This window comes from Cherax quadricarinatus, chromosome 26 (assembly GCF_038502225.1).
Source record: "Cherax quadricarinatus isolate ZL_2023a chromosome 26, ASM3850222v1, whole genome shotgun sequence".
NCBI lineage: Eukaryota > Metazoa > Arthropoda > Malacostraca > Decapoda > Parastacidae > Cherax > Cherax quadricarinatus.
Window position 1 is genome coordinate 31,279,358 of NC_091317.1, and position 16,171 is coordinate 31,295,528.

Genomic DNA, 16,171 nt, shown 5'->3' on the forward strand with positions numbered 1-16,171 from the left:
CTCCCTCTTATTGCCTCTCTACCTCCCTCTTACTGCCTCTCTACTCCCTCTTATTGCCTCTCTACCTCCCTCTTATTGCCTCTCTACCTCCCTCTTATTGCCTCTCTATCTCCCTCTTATTGCCTCTCTACCTCCCTCTTATTGCCTCTCTACCTCCCTCTTATTGCTTCTCTATCTCCCTCTTACTGCCTCTCTACCTCCCTCTTATTGCTTCTCTATCTCCCTCTTATTGCCTCTCTACCTCCCTCGTACTGCCTCTCTACCTCCCTCTTACTGCCTCTGTACCTCCCTCTTACTGCCTCACTACCTCCCTCTTATTGCCTCTCTACCTCCCTCTTAATGCCTCACTACCTCCCTCTTATTGCATCTCTATCTCCCTCTTATTGCCTCTCTACCTCCCTCGTAGTGCCGCTCTACCTCCCTCGTACTGCCTCTCTACCTCCCTCTTACTGCCTCTCTACCTCCCTCTTACTGCCTCTCTACCTCCCTCTTACTTCCTCTCTACCTCCCTCTTACTGCCTCTCTACCTCCCTCTTACTTCCTCTCTACCTCCCTCTTATTGCCTCTCTACCTCCCTCTTACTTCCTCTCTACCTCCCTCTTACTGCCTCTCTACCTCCCTCTTACTTCCTCTCTACCTCCCTCTTACTGCCTCTCTACCTCCCTCTTACTGCCTCTCTACCTCCCTCTTACTGCCTCTCTACCTCCCTCTTACTGCCTCTCTACCTCCCTCTTACTGCCTCTCTACCTGTCTCTTTCTGCCTCTCTACCTCCCTCTTACTGCCTCTCTACCTCCCTCTTACTGCCTCTCTACCTCCCTCGTACTGCCTCTCTACCTCCCTCTTACTGTCTCTTTACCTCCCTCTTACTGCCTCTCTACCTCCCTCTTATTGCCTCTCTACCTCCCTCTTATTGCCTCTCTACCTCCCTCTTATTGCCTCTCTATCTCCCTCTTATTGCCTCTCTACCTCCCTCGTACTGCCTCTCTACCTCCCTGTTACTGCCTCTCTACCTGCCTCTCTACCTCCCTCTTACTTCCTCTCTACCTCCCTCTTACTGCCTCTCTACCTCCCTCTTTCCTCTCTACCTCCCTCTTATTGCCTCTCTACCTCCCTCTTACTGCCTCTCTACCTCCCTCTTACCTGCCTCTCTACCTCCCTCTTACTGCCTCTCTACCTCCCTCTTACTGCCTCTCTACCTCCCTCTTACTGCCTCTCTACCTCCCTCTTACTGCCTCTCCTCCTCTTACTGCCTCTCCTCCTCCCTCTTACTCCCTCTACCTCCCTCTTACTGCCTCTCTACCTCCCTCTTACCTCTCTACCTCCCTCTTATTGCCTCTCTACCTCCCTCTTACTGCCTCTCTACCTCCCTCTTATTGCCTCTCTACCTCCCTCTTATTGCCTCTCTACCTCCCTCTTACTGCCTCTCTACCTCCCTCTTATTGCCTCTCTACCTCCCTCTTATTGCCTCTCTACCTCCCTCTTACTGCCTCTCTACCTCCCTCTTACTCCTCTCTACCTACTGCCTCTCTACCTCCCTCTTACTGCCTCTCTACCTCCCTCTTACTGCCTCTCTACCTCCCTCTTACTGCCTCTCTACCTCCCTCTTACTTCCTCTCTACCTCCCTCTTACTGCCTCTCTACCTCACTCTTACTGCCTCTCTACCTCCCTCTTACTGCCTCTCTACCTCTCTCTTACTGCCTCTCTACCTTCTTCTTTCTGCCTCTCTACCTCCCTCTTACTCACTCTCTACCTCCCTCTTACTGCCTCTCTACCTCCCTCTTACTACCTCTCTACCTCCCTCTTACTGCCTCTTTACCTTCCTCTTTCTGCCTCTCTACCTCTCTCTTACTGTCTCTCTACCTCTCCCTTACTGCCTCTCTACCTCCCTCTTACTGCCTCTCTACCTCCCTCTTACTGCCTCTCTACCTCCCTCTTTCTGTCTCTCTACCTCCCTCTTTCTGTCTCTCTTCCTCCCTCTTTCTGTCTCTCTACCTCCCACTTTCTGTCTCTACCTCCCTCTTACTGCCTCTCTACCTTCCTCTTTCTGTCTCTCTACCTCCCTCTTACTGCGTCTCTACCTCCCTCTTATTGCCTCTCTACCTCCCTCTTATTGCCTCTCTACCTCCCTCTTACTGCCTCTCTACCTCCCTCTTATTGCCTCTCTACCTCCCTCTTACTGCCTCTCTACCTCCCTCTTATTGCCTCTCTTCCTCCCTCTTACTTCCTCTCTACCTCCCTCTTACTGCCTCTCTACCTCCCTCTTATTGCCTCTCTACCTCCCTCTTACTGCCTCTCTGCCTCCCTCTTATTGCCTCTCTACCTCCCTCTTACTGCCTCTCTACCTCCCTCTTATTGCCTCTCTACCTCCCTCTTATTGCCTCTCTACCTCCCTCTTACTGCCTCTCTACCTCCCTCTTATTGCCTCTCTACCTCCCTCTTACTTCCTCTCTACCTCCCTCTTACTGCCTCTCTACCTCCCTCTTACTGCCTCTCTACCTCCCTCTTACTGCCTCTCTACCTCCCTCTTACTTCCTCTCTACCTCCCTCTTACTTCCTCTCTACCTCCCTCCTACTGCCTCTCTACCTCCCTCTTACTGCCTCTCTACCTCCCTCTTTCTGTCTCTCTACCTCCCTCTTTCTGCCTCTCTACCTCCCTCTTATTGCCTCTCTACCTCCCTCTTACTGCCTCTCTACCTCCCTCTTACTGCCTCTCTACCTCCCTCTTACTGCCTCTCTACCTCCCTCTTATTGCCTCTCTACCTCCCTCTTATTGCCTCTCTACCTCCCTCTTACTGCCTCTCTACCTCCCTCTTATTGCCTCTCTACCTCCCTCTTACTTCCTCTCTACCTCCCTCTTACTGCCTCTCTACCTCCCTCTTACTGCCTCTCTACCTCCCTCTTACTGCCTCTCTACCTCCCTCTTACTTCCTCTCTACCTCCCTCTTACTGCCTCTCTACCTCCCTCTTACTGCCTCTCTACCTCCCTCTTACTGCCTCTCTACCTCCCTCTTACTGCCTCTCTACCTCCCTCTTACTTCCTCTCTACCTCCCTCTTACTGCCTCGCTCCCTGCCTCTTACTGCCTCTCTACCTCCCTCTTACTGCCTCTCTACCTCCCTCTTACTGCCTTTCTACCTCCCTCTTACTGCCTCTCTACCTTCCTCTTACTTCCTCTCTACCTCCCTCTTACTGCCTCTCTGCCTCCCTCTTACTGCCTCTCTACCTCCCTCTTACTGCCTCTCTGCCTCCCTCTTATTGCCTCTCTACCTCCCTCTTACTGCCTCTCTGCCTCCCTCTTATTGCCTCTCTACCTCCCTCTTACTGCCTCTCTGCCTCCCTCTTATTGCCTCTCTACCTCCCTCTTACTGCCTCTCTACCTAACTCTTACTGCCTCTCTACCTTCCTCTTACTTCCTCTCTACCTCCCTCTTACTGCCTCTCTGCCTCCCTCTTATTGCCTCTCTACCTCCCTCTTACTGCCTTTCTGCCTCCCTCTTACTGCCTCTCTGCCTCCCTCTTACTGCCTCTCTACCTCCCTCTTATTGCCTCTCTACCTCCCTCGTACTGCCTCTGTACCTCCCTCTTACTGCCTCTCTACCTCCCTCTTATTGCCTCTCTACCTCCCTCTTACTGCCTCTCTGCCTCCCTCTTACTGCCTCTCTACCTCCCTCTTATTGCCTCTCTACCTCCCTCGTACTGCCTCTCTGCCTCCCTCTTACTGCCTCTCTGCCTCCCTCTTATTGCCTCTCTACCTCCCTCTTATTGCCTCTCTACCTCCCTCGTACTGCCTCTGTACCTCCCTCTTACTGCCTCTCTACCTCCCTCTTATTGCCTCTCTACCTCCCTCTTATTGCCTTTCTGCCTTCCTCTTACTGCCTCTCTACCTCCCTCTTACTGCCTCTCTACCTCCCTCTCATTGCCTCTCTACCTCCCTCTTACTGCCTCTCTACCTCCCTCTTATTGCCTCTCTACCTCCCTCGTACTGCCTCTTTACCTCCCTCTTATTGCCTCTCTACCTCCCTCTTACTGCCTCTCTACCTCCCTCTTACTGCCTCTTTACCTCCCTCTTATTGCCTCTCTACCTCCCTCTTACTGCCTCTCTACCTCCCTCTTACTGCCTCTCTACCTCCCTCTTATTGCCTCTCTACCTCCCTCTTATTGCCTCTCTACCTCCCTCTTACTGCCTCTCTACCTCCCTCTTATTGCCTCTCTACCTCCCTCTTACTGCCTCTCTACCTCCCTCTTACTGCCTCTCCACCTCCCCCTTACTGCCTCTTTACCTCCCTCTTATTGCCTCTCTACCTCCCTCTTACTGCCTCTCTACCTCCCTCTTATTGCCTCTCTACCTCCCTCTTATTGCCTCTCTACCTCCCTCTTATTGCCTCTCTATCTCCCTCTTATTGCCTCTCTACCTCACTCTTATTGCCTCTCTACCTCCCTCTTATTGCTTCTCTATCTCCCTCTTACTGCCTCTCTACCTCCCTCTTATTGCTTCTCTATCTCCCTCTTATTGCCTCTCTACCTCCCTCGTACTGCCTCTCTACCTCCCTCTTACTGTCTCTTTACCTCCCTCTTACTGCCTCTCTACCTCCCTCTTATTGCCTCTCTACCTCCCTCTTATTGCCTCTCTACCTCCCTCTTATTGCCTCTCTATCTCCCTCTTATTGCCTCTCTACCTCCCTCGTACTGCCTCTCTACCTCCCTGTTACTGCCTCTCTACCTCCCTCTTACTGCCTCTCTACCTCCCTCTTACTTCCTCTCTACCTCCCTCTTACTGCCTCTCTACCTCCCTCTTACTTCCTCTCTACCTCCCTCTTATTGCCTCTCTACCTCCCTCTTACTTCCTCTCTACCTCCCTCTTACTGCCTCTCTACCTCCCTCTTACTTCCTCTCTACCTCCCTCTTACTGCCTCTCTACCTCCCTCTTACTGCCTCTCTACCTCCCTCTTACTGCCTCTCTACCTCCCTCTTACTTCCTCTCTACCTCCCTCTTACTGCCTCTCTACCTTTCTCTTTCTGCCTCTCTACCTCCCTCTTACTGCCTCTCTACCTCCCTTTTACTGCCTCTCTACCTCTCTCTTACTGCCTCTCTACCTCCCTCTTACTGCCTCTCTACCTCCCTCTTACTGCCTCTCTACATCCCTCTTACTGCCTCTCTACCTCCCTCTTACTGCCTCTCTACCTCCCTCTTACTGCCTCTCTACCTCCCTCTTACTGCCTCTCTACCTCCCTCTTACTGCCTCTCTACATGCCTCTCTACCTCCCTCTTACTGCCTCTCTACCTCCCTCTTACTGCCTCTCTACATCCCTCTTACTGCCTCTCTACCTCCCTCTTACTGCCTCTCTACCTCCCTCTTACTGCCTCTCTACCTCCCTCTTACTGCCTCTCTACCTCCCTCTTACTGCCTCTCTACCTCCCTCTTACTGCCTCTCTACCTCCCTCTTACTGCCTCTCTACCCTCCCTCTTACTGCCTCTCTACATCCCTCTTACTGCCTCTCTACCTCCCTCTTACTGCCTCTCTACCTCCCTCTTACTGCCTCTCTACCTCCCTCTTACTGCCTCTCTACCTCCCTCTTACTGCCTCTCTACCTCCCTCTTACTGCCTCTCTACCTCCCTCTTACTGCCTCTCTACATCCCTCTTACTGCCTCTCTACCTCCCTCTTACTGCCTCTCTACCTCCCTCTTACTGCCTCTCTACCTCCCTCTTACTGCCTCTCTACCTCCCTCTTACTTCCTCTCTACCTCCCTCTTACTGCCTCTCTACCTCCCTCTTACTGCCTCTCTACCTCCCTCTTACTGCCTCTCTACCTCCCTCTTACTGCCTCTCTACCTCCCTCTTACTGCCTCTCTACCTCCCTCTTACTGCCTCTCTACATCCCTCTTACTTCCTCTCTACCTCCCTCTTACTGCCTCTCTACCTCCCTCTTACTGCCTCTCTACCTCCCTCTTACTGCCTCTCTACCTCCCTCTTACTGCCTCTCTACATCCCTCTTACTGCCTCTCTACCTCCCTCTTACTGCCTCTCTACCTCCCTCTTACTGCCTCTCTACCTCCCTCTTACTGCCTCTCTACCTCCCTCTTACTGCCTCTCTACATCCCTCTTACTGCCTCTCTACCTCCCTCTTACTGCCTCTCTACCTCCCTCTTACTGCCTCTCTACCTCCCTCTTACTGCCTCTCTACCTCCCTCTTACTTCCTCTCTACCTCCCTCTTACTGCCTCTCTACCTCACTCTTACTGCCTCTCTACCTTCCTCTTACTGCCTCTCTACCTCTCTCTTACTGCCTCTCTACCTTCTTCTTTCTGCCTCTCTACCTCCCTCTTACTCACTCTCTACCTCCCTCTTACTGCCTCTCTACCTCCCTCTTACTGCCTCTCTACCTCCCTCTTACTGCCTCTCTACCTCCCTCTTACTGCCTCTCTACCTCCCTCTTACTGCCTCTCTACATCCCTCTTACTGCCTCTCTACCTCCCTCTTACTGCCTCTCTACCTCCCTCTTACTGCCTCTCTACCTCCCTCTTACTGCCTCTACCTCTTACTGCCTCTCACTCCTCCTTACTGCCCCTCTACCTCCCTACTGCCTCTACTCCCTCTTACTGCCCCTCTACTCCTCCACTGCCCCCACTCCCTCCACTGCCTCCCCTCTACCCCTCTCTTATGCCCCTTCCCCCACCTCCCTCTTACTGCCTCTCCCCCACCTCTTATGGCCCCACTCCCTCTACTGCCCCTCTACCTCCCCTCTTACTGCCTCCCACCCCTCCCCTTACTGCCTCTCCTCCCTCTTACCTCCCTCCCTTACTGCCTCTCTAACCTCCCACCTCTTACTGCCCCACTCCTCTTACTGCCACCTCTTACTGCCTCTCTACCTCTTCTTCTTCCTCTGACCTCCAATCTCCCCACTCACTCTCACCTCCCTCCACTGCCTCTCTACCTCCTCTTACTTCACCTCTCTACTGCCTCTACCTCCTTCTGCCTCTCACTCCTACTCTCTCACCTCCCTTACTGCCTCTCTACCTCCTCTTACTGCCTCTCTACCTCCTCTTACTGCCTCCCTACCTCCCTCTTTCTGTCTCTCTACCTCCCTCTTTCTGTCTCTCTTCCTCCCTCTTTCTGTCTCTCTACCTCCCACTTTCTGTCTCTCTACCTCCCTCTTACTGCCTCTCTACCTTCCTCTTTCTGTCTCTCTACCTCCCTCTTACTGCGTCTCTCTCTCACTCTCTCCCTCAGCTATCATTACTTAACCGCATCTACCATTCGTTACTTAACAGAAAGAGAGGGAGGGAGAGAGAGAGAGAGAGAGAGAGAGAGAGAGAGAGAGAGAGAGAGAGAGAGAGAGAGAGAGAGAGAGAGAGAGAGAGCTGCTAGTTGCAAGAACTGTGTGAAAGAGGCAAATGTAGTCCCTGTTCACAAAAAGAAGAGCAGAGCAGAAATCAGCAACTACAGACCAGTGTCACTCCTGTCAATCACTGGTAAGATCCTTGAGACAATAACTCAAGACAAATGAGAGTTTTTTGACTACCACTCACTACTTTGTGACCGTCAATATGGCTTCAGGAAAGGTTACTCTGCTGTTGATCTGTTGTTAAACCTCTCCACTAAGTGGCACCAGTCACTGGATGAATCCAAAGTCAGCTGTGTGGTAGCACTGGACATTGCTGATGCTTTCGACCGGGTGTGGCACCAGGACCTCTTAGCAAAACTGCAAGCTCTCGGAATTGCATACTCTACGCTATGTGCCCTCAGTGATTACCTTCATGGTAGATCTCTAAGTGTAGTTCTCAATGGAACAGAATCAGTAAGACATCCTATTGGTGCAAGTGTTCTACAAGGAAGTGTTCTGGGACCATTGTTATGGAATGTCTACTTCAACGACCTTCTTCATCTCATCCCAGAATCCCATGCATATGCAGACGACTGTACACTGATATTCACTTCTCGAAGAGAAGAAATGCCAGCTGCTCTAAGCTACATCAATCACCAGCTGAGAGCTATATCAGCTTGGGGAAATAGATTGCAAGTAACATTTGCACCTGAGAAAACACAAATGATGATATGTCTCTAGGCACCATGATGGTAATGCTGGTGCAGTAGTAAGGATGAATGGAAGGGTGTTGGTACCTGGGAAAGAAGTTGATATCCTTGGGGTGAAATTTGACTCCAAGCTGACCATGAAGAACCACGTTGTGAATCTTGCAAACAAGGCAGCCAGGAAGCTTACAGCACTTCGGCGTGTCTCGCATCTGTTTAATAGTAGGGGTTGCAAGATTCTGCATGAGGCACAAGTACACTCACACCTTGAGTATGCTCCACTTTCTTGGTTTGCCTCCCTCCCCCCTTCTCATCTGCGACTGCTTAACAGAGTAGAGAGCAGAGCAAGACGTCTCATCTCTCACCTGGACCCATCCTGGATAGATCTGTCATTTCAACAGAACCTTCAACACAGGAGGGATGTGGGTGGCCTTACTGTTAGGTACAAAGACAATATTGTCAAAGTACCACACTTGGATCCACTTCGAGGACAGCGTGAAGCAAGAGTCTATACCACAAGACGGGCAGAAAGAAGCAACTTCACTCTGGCTGTACCCTCCTCCAGAACATCACTCCATCTGAGATCATTTATACTCAGGATGAGTCGAGTCTGGAACGCATTCGTACAGTATAATGATGTCAACGAGATAAAGTCAGTTGATCAGATGAAAATGCTGGCCCACAGATGGCTCCAACTTCATCCTGTTCCCTACTTGTATGTCTCACAACAATAAAAATGCTTTCAAATGAGCTGATGTAGGTAACAGCTCTTAGCTTGTCAATAAAGTTAGGGATCCTTAACCTGTAATATAGCTGTCAATAAAGCTAGGGATCCTTAACCTTGTCAAACCCTGTGTAAAAGAGAGAGAGAGAGAGAGAGAGAGAGAGAGAGAGAGAGAGAGAGAGAGAGAGAGTCAGGGTAAATATTCTCTTATTTTTGCATAATGATTCAAAAAAAATTCCCCAATTAACATAATATTCTGGAACATTACTGTCTTTGTCCGTGCCTGTACTTGTGTGTCCCTGTACTGTTATCAGGTATGATAACACCACAGTATAACACTACAGTATGATAACACCACAGTATGATAACACCAGAGTATAGCACTGTAATATGATAACACCACAGTATGATAACACTACAGTATGATAACTCAACAGTATGATAACACCACAGTATGATAACAGTACTATGATAACACCACAGTATGATAACGCCACAGTAAGATAACACTGTACTATGATAACACCACAGTATGATAAGAACACAGTATGATAACACCACATTATGATAACATCACAGTGTGATAACACCACAGTATGATAACACCAAAGTATGATAAGAACACAGTTTGATAACACCACATTATGATAACACCACAGTATGATAACAACACAGTATGATAACACTTCACTATGATAACACTTCACTATGATAACACCACAGTATGATCACACTTCACTATGATAACACTGCAGTATGATAACACTACAGTATGATAACACTGCAGTATGATAACACTTCACTATGATAACACTACAGTATGATAACACTTCACTATGATAACACTACAGTATGATAACACTACAGTATGATAACACCACATTATGATAACACTTCACTATGATAACACTGCAGTATGATAACACTACAGTATGATAACACCACATTATGATAACACTTCACTATGATAACACTACAGTATGATAACACTTCACTATGATAACACTTCACTATGATAACACTTCACTATGATAACACTGAAGTATGATAACACTGCAGTATGATAACACTACAGTATGATAACACTACAGTATGATAACACTTCACTATGATAACACTTCACTATGATAACACTTCACTATGATAACACTGCAGTATGATAACACTACAGTATGATAACACTACAGTATGATAACACTTCACTATGATAACACTTCACTATGATAACACTGCAGTATGATAACACTACAGTATGATAACACTACAGTATGATAACACTTCACTATGATAACACTTCACTATGATAACACTGCAGTATGATAACACTACAGTATGATAACACTTCACTATGATAACACTTCACTATGATTCTCAGTAGTAGTAACGTAGTAACCAATTACCAGTAATCTCAGTAGTAGTAACGTAGTAACCAGTTACCAGTAACCAGTGTCCGTTGACTCACGACCAACCGTCTTGAGTCACGTCTTCATATTGTGCTGAGCTGACACTATTTCAAAACACCCACTGCGGGGTACTGGCCAGCCGCCTAGCCAGTGTTACGAGTGGAAGCAAGGAGATAGGCACGGCTGGCAAGGGCTCTGTCCATATAACAGTAATTACACGTATAACAGCCTACGTGAGTATTTCTACCCTAATCCACGTATCGAACTCCCACATGATAAATGGTGGCAGCGGTGCAATTCTAGAATTTTATATCATTTTTATTGTTCATTATTTTTGCCTTATTTGTTCTCGTGCTACTTTGCCATTATGTCTCACATACCGTCAAGTGATACTTTAGTGAATGTCGACACTCAGACCTCTCAGGCTACTACTGCTGGTCCTGTCATCAGTCCTCACAGTTCCTTACCGACTGACAGACCGACTCAGACACCGAGATATTATAGTTATACTCGTGATTCCCTTGATGCGTTACCTTTATTCAATGGCCATGTACATAGTCTTGAAGCATGGTTTGCGGTCATGTCCCAGTCACTTTTGAATGTTCACTTAGTGTATCATGCCTGTCAAAGTCAATATGAATCAGTCTACAGTACCAACATTCCCTTACTGACTGAAAGACAATACCTAGCCCTTGAGCAATGTGTTTGTTCTCACAGCTTGTATCTGAGATTTGTTAAAGTGCTGCGAAATGTGAAGTTCAGATTAAGTTCCTATAGATCCGTGAATTACTTATTAACGTAGCCGAGCGGTCAGGCACTAGTAATGCTGTCACTCCTGTCTGGACTCCAGCCACAATATCGTGCACGCAGGATAGTGCTTACTATCCTTGCGATGGCGACTTGTTCAAGTATTCGTTCCTTCCCAGGGGACGCTTTGAGAAGAACTTTACTTGCAACGAGTTATGCCATCTCTTGCTGATGCCACCAGCCATTGCAGAAAGACGTTTCTGTGGCTAGTGTGCTCACTTGAGTGTTGTTGTTGTCCCTTGTGTTTCAGATTGTGATCCCATCCTAGTTGACAGTAATCAGTGCATTGTAAGAAGTTATTTCTCGAGTAACTTCCATGTTGTTAATGTTTGCAAGTGAAGTTTATAGCTGATACCTCATGTCACTGTGTGCGACTCAGAATATCAGCATTGTTCACCGTGTTCATTTCTTTTCTCCTGTGCTTGTAGTTTGAGATAGTAGATTCGTTCTCCCTTGCTCATATTGCGTGTTATAGCGTTAATTTTTTTTTTTTTCAACCGGGGGGAGTCATCCACTCCTCCGAGTTTGTTCATTCCTTCCAGTAAGAAAGAACCGATCCCATGTGGTCTGGTGTGATTCGATTCCTGCTCCAGGAAGATCATTCTGACTGTGAAGCCACCAGCACCATCAGTGACTTTCTCATGAACCACGAATTACTGTATCGAACAGCCGAGTTGGGTACTCCTAGCAGAAGAGTATACCAGTTAGTAATTCCACAGTCACTAGTGAATGTAGCCTTACAGCTAGTTCACGATGTACCAGGTGTTGCACACCCTGGTATGGATCGTTCAGTAAAACAAGCCAGATTGAAATACTTTTGGCCTCGTATGGCAACTGATATTTCTGAGTATGTTAGGAAATGTAGTGTCTGCATGCAACATAAAGGCAATGCTAATGGTCCTAATCCAATCCAAGTGTATCCAACTACTAGCGAACCTTGGGAAAGAGTTGCGCTAGATTTGTTAACTAATTTCCGATGTTCCCTCCAAGGTAACAAACATCTGTGTGTTATGGTAGACCATTTCACCAGATATTGCGAGTTAGTTCCTATTGCAGATAAGACTGCCGAGACAGTAGCTAAAGCGTTTAAAGAACGCATTATCTGCAGGCATACCACCCCTAAGTCCCTAGTAACAGATAATGGAGGTGATTTCTGTAATGAAATTCTTGAAAATTTGTGTACCTTGTACAAGATCTCTAAGTCCACCATTGTTCCTCATCATCCTGCCAGCAATGGGTTAGCGGAACGAACCAATAAGAAAGTACTTGATGTCTTGAGAGCCACTATCAATCCCAACAGTGAAACTTGGGATGAAGTTATACCTGATGTGCAGTGTGCTATAAATTCTGCTTACAATGTTTCTATAGGTGACACTCCACATTATGCATTGTATGGTGTAGATAAACGTTTGCCTTATGAGTTGTTGTATTCTAATCCGAAACCAAATTACAACCCTGATGATTTCGTAGCAACTCGTACCAGCTTAGCTCAAAGTGTTTTTAGAAGAATCCGTGAAACACTTCATAAATCAACAGCTGAATTCACAAGAGTCGCAAATACTCGAGTGAAGCCATCCAAAATCAAAGTAGGTTCGAGAGTTATGCTGACTAATTTTAACAAAACGTCTGCTATGCCAAAGCTTGATCAAAGGTTTGTTGGTCCTTATCGAGTAGTTGAACATATCACTGGAAATAAGTATAAGGTTAGAGAGATTAGTACTGGTCAGTATAAAGAATCGCATTTGGATCATATGAAGTTAGTATGTGATGATAATGATGCTCCAACCCAGACTAATGTGACAGACTCTGACAATCCTCCTGATCCTGTACTCTCTTCCTCTGATACTCAGTCAGACGATCAACCTGAATGTCGTTATTCCCTACGTACACGACAGGTATTGAGAAATCCTCAAGTATCATTTGTAACTTCCAATTCAGATTTGCCTCAAATGCAGCATGAGTTAGCCAATGCTACAGAGTTTGATCCTCCCAGAGATGATACCCATTCTGCATATGCCAATCTTACCCTAGCAGAGTTGGGGTTAAATGTAAATAACCTGTATAGATGAATAATTACAGTATCAACTTATCAGTATTCAAGAATTTTTTTTTTTGTGTTCATGTTCTCTCCGCATTCTGAGAGTTAACAGTCTAGATTTGCGTGCACCGAATCTGCCTTTCTGTTAAACACTCTTTCTTTGTATATATTCCTTCCTCAGAATCCGTAGATCACACGAATACAGATCGATCGATCAAAATTTTTGTTTTTATCACTTGTAATCTCAATGTTGAGTTCGTTGTTCATTTGTTGAGTTTTAAGTTGTACTATAGTATACCTTGTATTACATTACAGTTTCAGTTACGTAAGCTTTCATTCCAATGTTCTACTTATGTATCTATAATGTTCATGTTGTGTACTTTGACATTGTATAGAATCAGCCCAAGCCGTATACCTGCCATCTCTAGTTTGTATTAGTTGTATGTCGGGACGACATACGTTAGCGTCGCCGAGCTCTCAGTAGTAGTAACGTAGTAACCAGTTACCAGTAATCTCAGTAGTAGTAACGTAGTAACCAGTTACCAGTAACCAGTGTCCGTTGACTCACGACCAACCGTCTTGAGTCACGTCTTCATATTGTGCTGAGCTGACACTATTTCAAAACACCCACTGCGGGGGTACTGGCCAGCCGCCTAGCCAGTGTTACGAGTGGAAGCAAGGAGATAGGCACGGCTGGCAAGGGCTCTGTCCACATAACAGTAATTACACGTATAACAGCCTACGTGAGTATTTCTACCCTAATCCACGTATCGAACTCCCACATGATATGATAACACTTCACTATGATAACACTTCACTATGATAACACTGCAGTATGATAACACTTCACTATGATAACACTGCAGTATGATAACACTGCAGTATGATAACACTACAGTATGATAACACTTCGCTATGATAACACTTCACTATGATAACACTTCACTATGATAACACTTCACTATGATAACACTGCAGTATGATAACACTACAGTATGATAACACATCACTATGATAACACTTCACTATGATAACACTTCACTATGATAACACTTCACTATGATAACACTTCACTATGATAACACTTCACTATGATAACACTTCATTATGATAACACTTCACTATGATAACACTTCACTATGATAACACTTCATTATGATAACACTTCACTATGATAACACTTCACTATGATAACACTGCAGTATGATAACACTTCACTATGATAACACTTCACTATGATAACACTTCACTATGATAACACTTCACTATGATAACACTTCACTATGATAACACTACAGTATGATAACACTACAGTATGATAACACTTCACTATGATAACACTGCAGTATGATAACACTTCACTATGATAACACTGCAGTATGATAACACTTCACTATGATAACACTTCACTATGATAACACTTCACTATCATAACACTTCACTATGATAACACTGCAGTATGATAACACTTCACTATGATAACACTACAGTATGATAACACTACAGTATGATAACACTTCACTATGATAACACTGCAGTGTGATAACACTTCACTATGATAACACTGCAGTATGATGTAGACAGCCTGTACTGTCTGCACAGACAGCCCATGCTGTCTGCCAGCTTAGTTCATATTTCGCGCCACTCAGGTGCTGCCATCTATAGGCCTTGCCACTTCAGTATGCCCAGACTTGCCTCACCCTCACTCACACAGCGGCCTGGCATCAAGACACAAGGCCTCCCAGCTCTCTCTCGTGGCATGGCCCTGCCCGGGCCATGGGCACAAACACACAAGCCTGTGTAACCCACCACTACTTAACAATAAACTAAGAAGCCTCCGAAGACGTATATCATTAACACCGCTCTACAGCTACCAAACAAGTCCTTTATATTGGTACCAGCGGTGGTCGCAGCGTTGTGTTTACCCTGGAGAGAGGAAGGAGAGGTATGAAGTCACCTTCACTTCATCACCCTACATAAGAAGCATCCGTCTCTCAACGAGTTATCCTGATGTCGTGTCTGCACGTTTGAGCATCCAGACACAGGTACAAGCAGGATCCAGCCGAAATTTGCCGAATTTCTTCGAGAATTGTGAGTGGCGTCCCAGCGTCTCACGCTACAGTGTCCCACGCTGTTTCTCAAGTCACGTGTTCAGCGTCACTTGTATGTTGCTGTTGTTGTTCAGCTCAGCACAGCTGTTTCAGCAAGCCAGAGGTGAGTCTTGTGGTGATTTCTGCGTCCAGTGTGAGCTTCTCCACGTGTTTGTGGGTGGGGGAGGAGAGGAGAGGAGAGGAAGTGGCTGTTCCTCACCTTGCCCATGCTCGCCCTCCTCACGCTCACCCGTCTACCATACACCACTCACCACTGCCCACTCCCTCTGCTGTGTTTTCTGCTGTTTTTCGTATGAATTCATTGCCAGTGCTGTGTATCCGAGTGCCCGAGGCCACTCGAAGCTACGTGGATTACGACGTCACGTGGGTGTGGGCGATCACGTAGACCTACAAAGCCACGTGAGTTACCAGATATCCCAGGCCTCATGCTGTGGTCTGCTGCCCGCATCACATCGACGCCACCCACGATGCTGCCCGACTTCATGACGTCACGATGTCTGCTGACGTCACCTCACGATGTCTGCTGACGTCACCTCACGATGTCTGCCTGACGTCACCTCGAGATGTCTGTTGACGTCACTGCTGCTGACGTCACCTTGCGACATCACGCCTGACATCACATGATGTCACATCGAGTGTTCTAGTAATTATTTCAGTATTGTCGAGAAGATTGAGAGAAAATATATGTCGTGTGTTAATTAATTCCTCTCAGTCAGTGTTCTCACATTTTAGTATGTCTTAGTCAGTTTTATGCGCAGAAAAGCATCATTTGCTAGTTAAGCCATGTTGTACCGTATGTACAGCGGTGTGTTTTTAAAGTTCCGTGTGTCCAGTGAGGTCTGTGGTCAGACCCTTGAATTGTACCACTAAGTCACCCGCCTGACCAGTGTTTGACAGCTGATTTCTCAGCCCTGAGCGTATGAGCCCCCTTGTACAGAAAGCTTTTATGCTCGTCGCTCGTGATGTTCTGTAGAATCGTACCTGCTACGATTCCCATCGAGATTTGTTTCACTTCACCTCCAGACCTTCAGAGTGCAGTTATATGTAGAGAAACAAG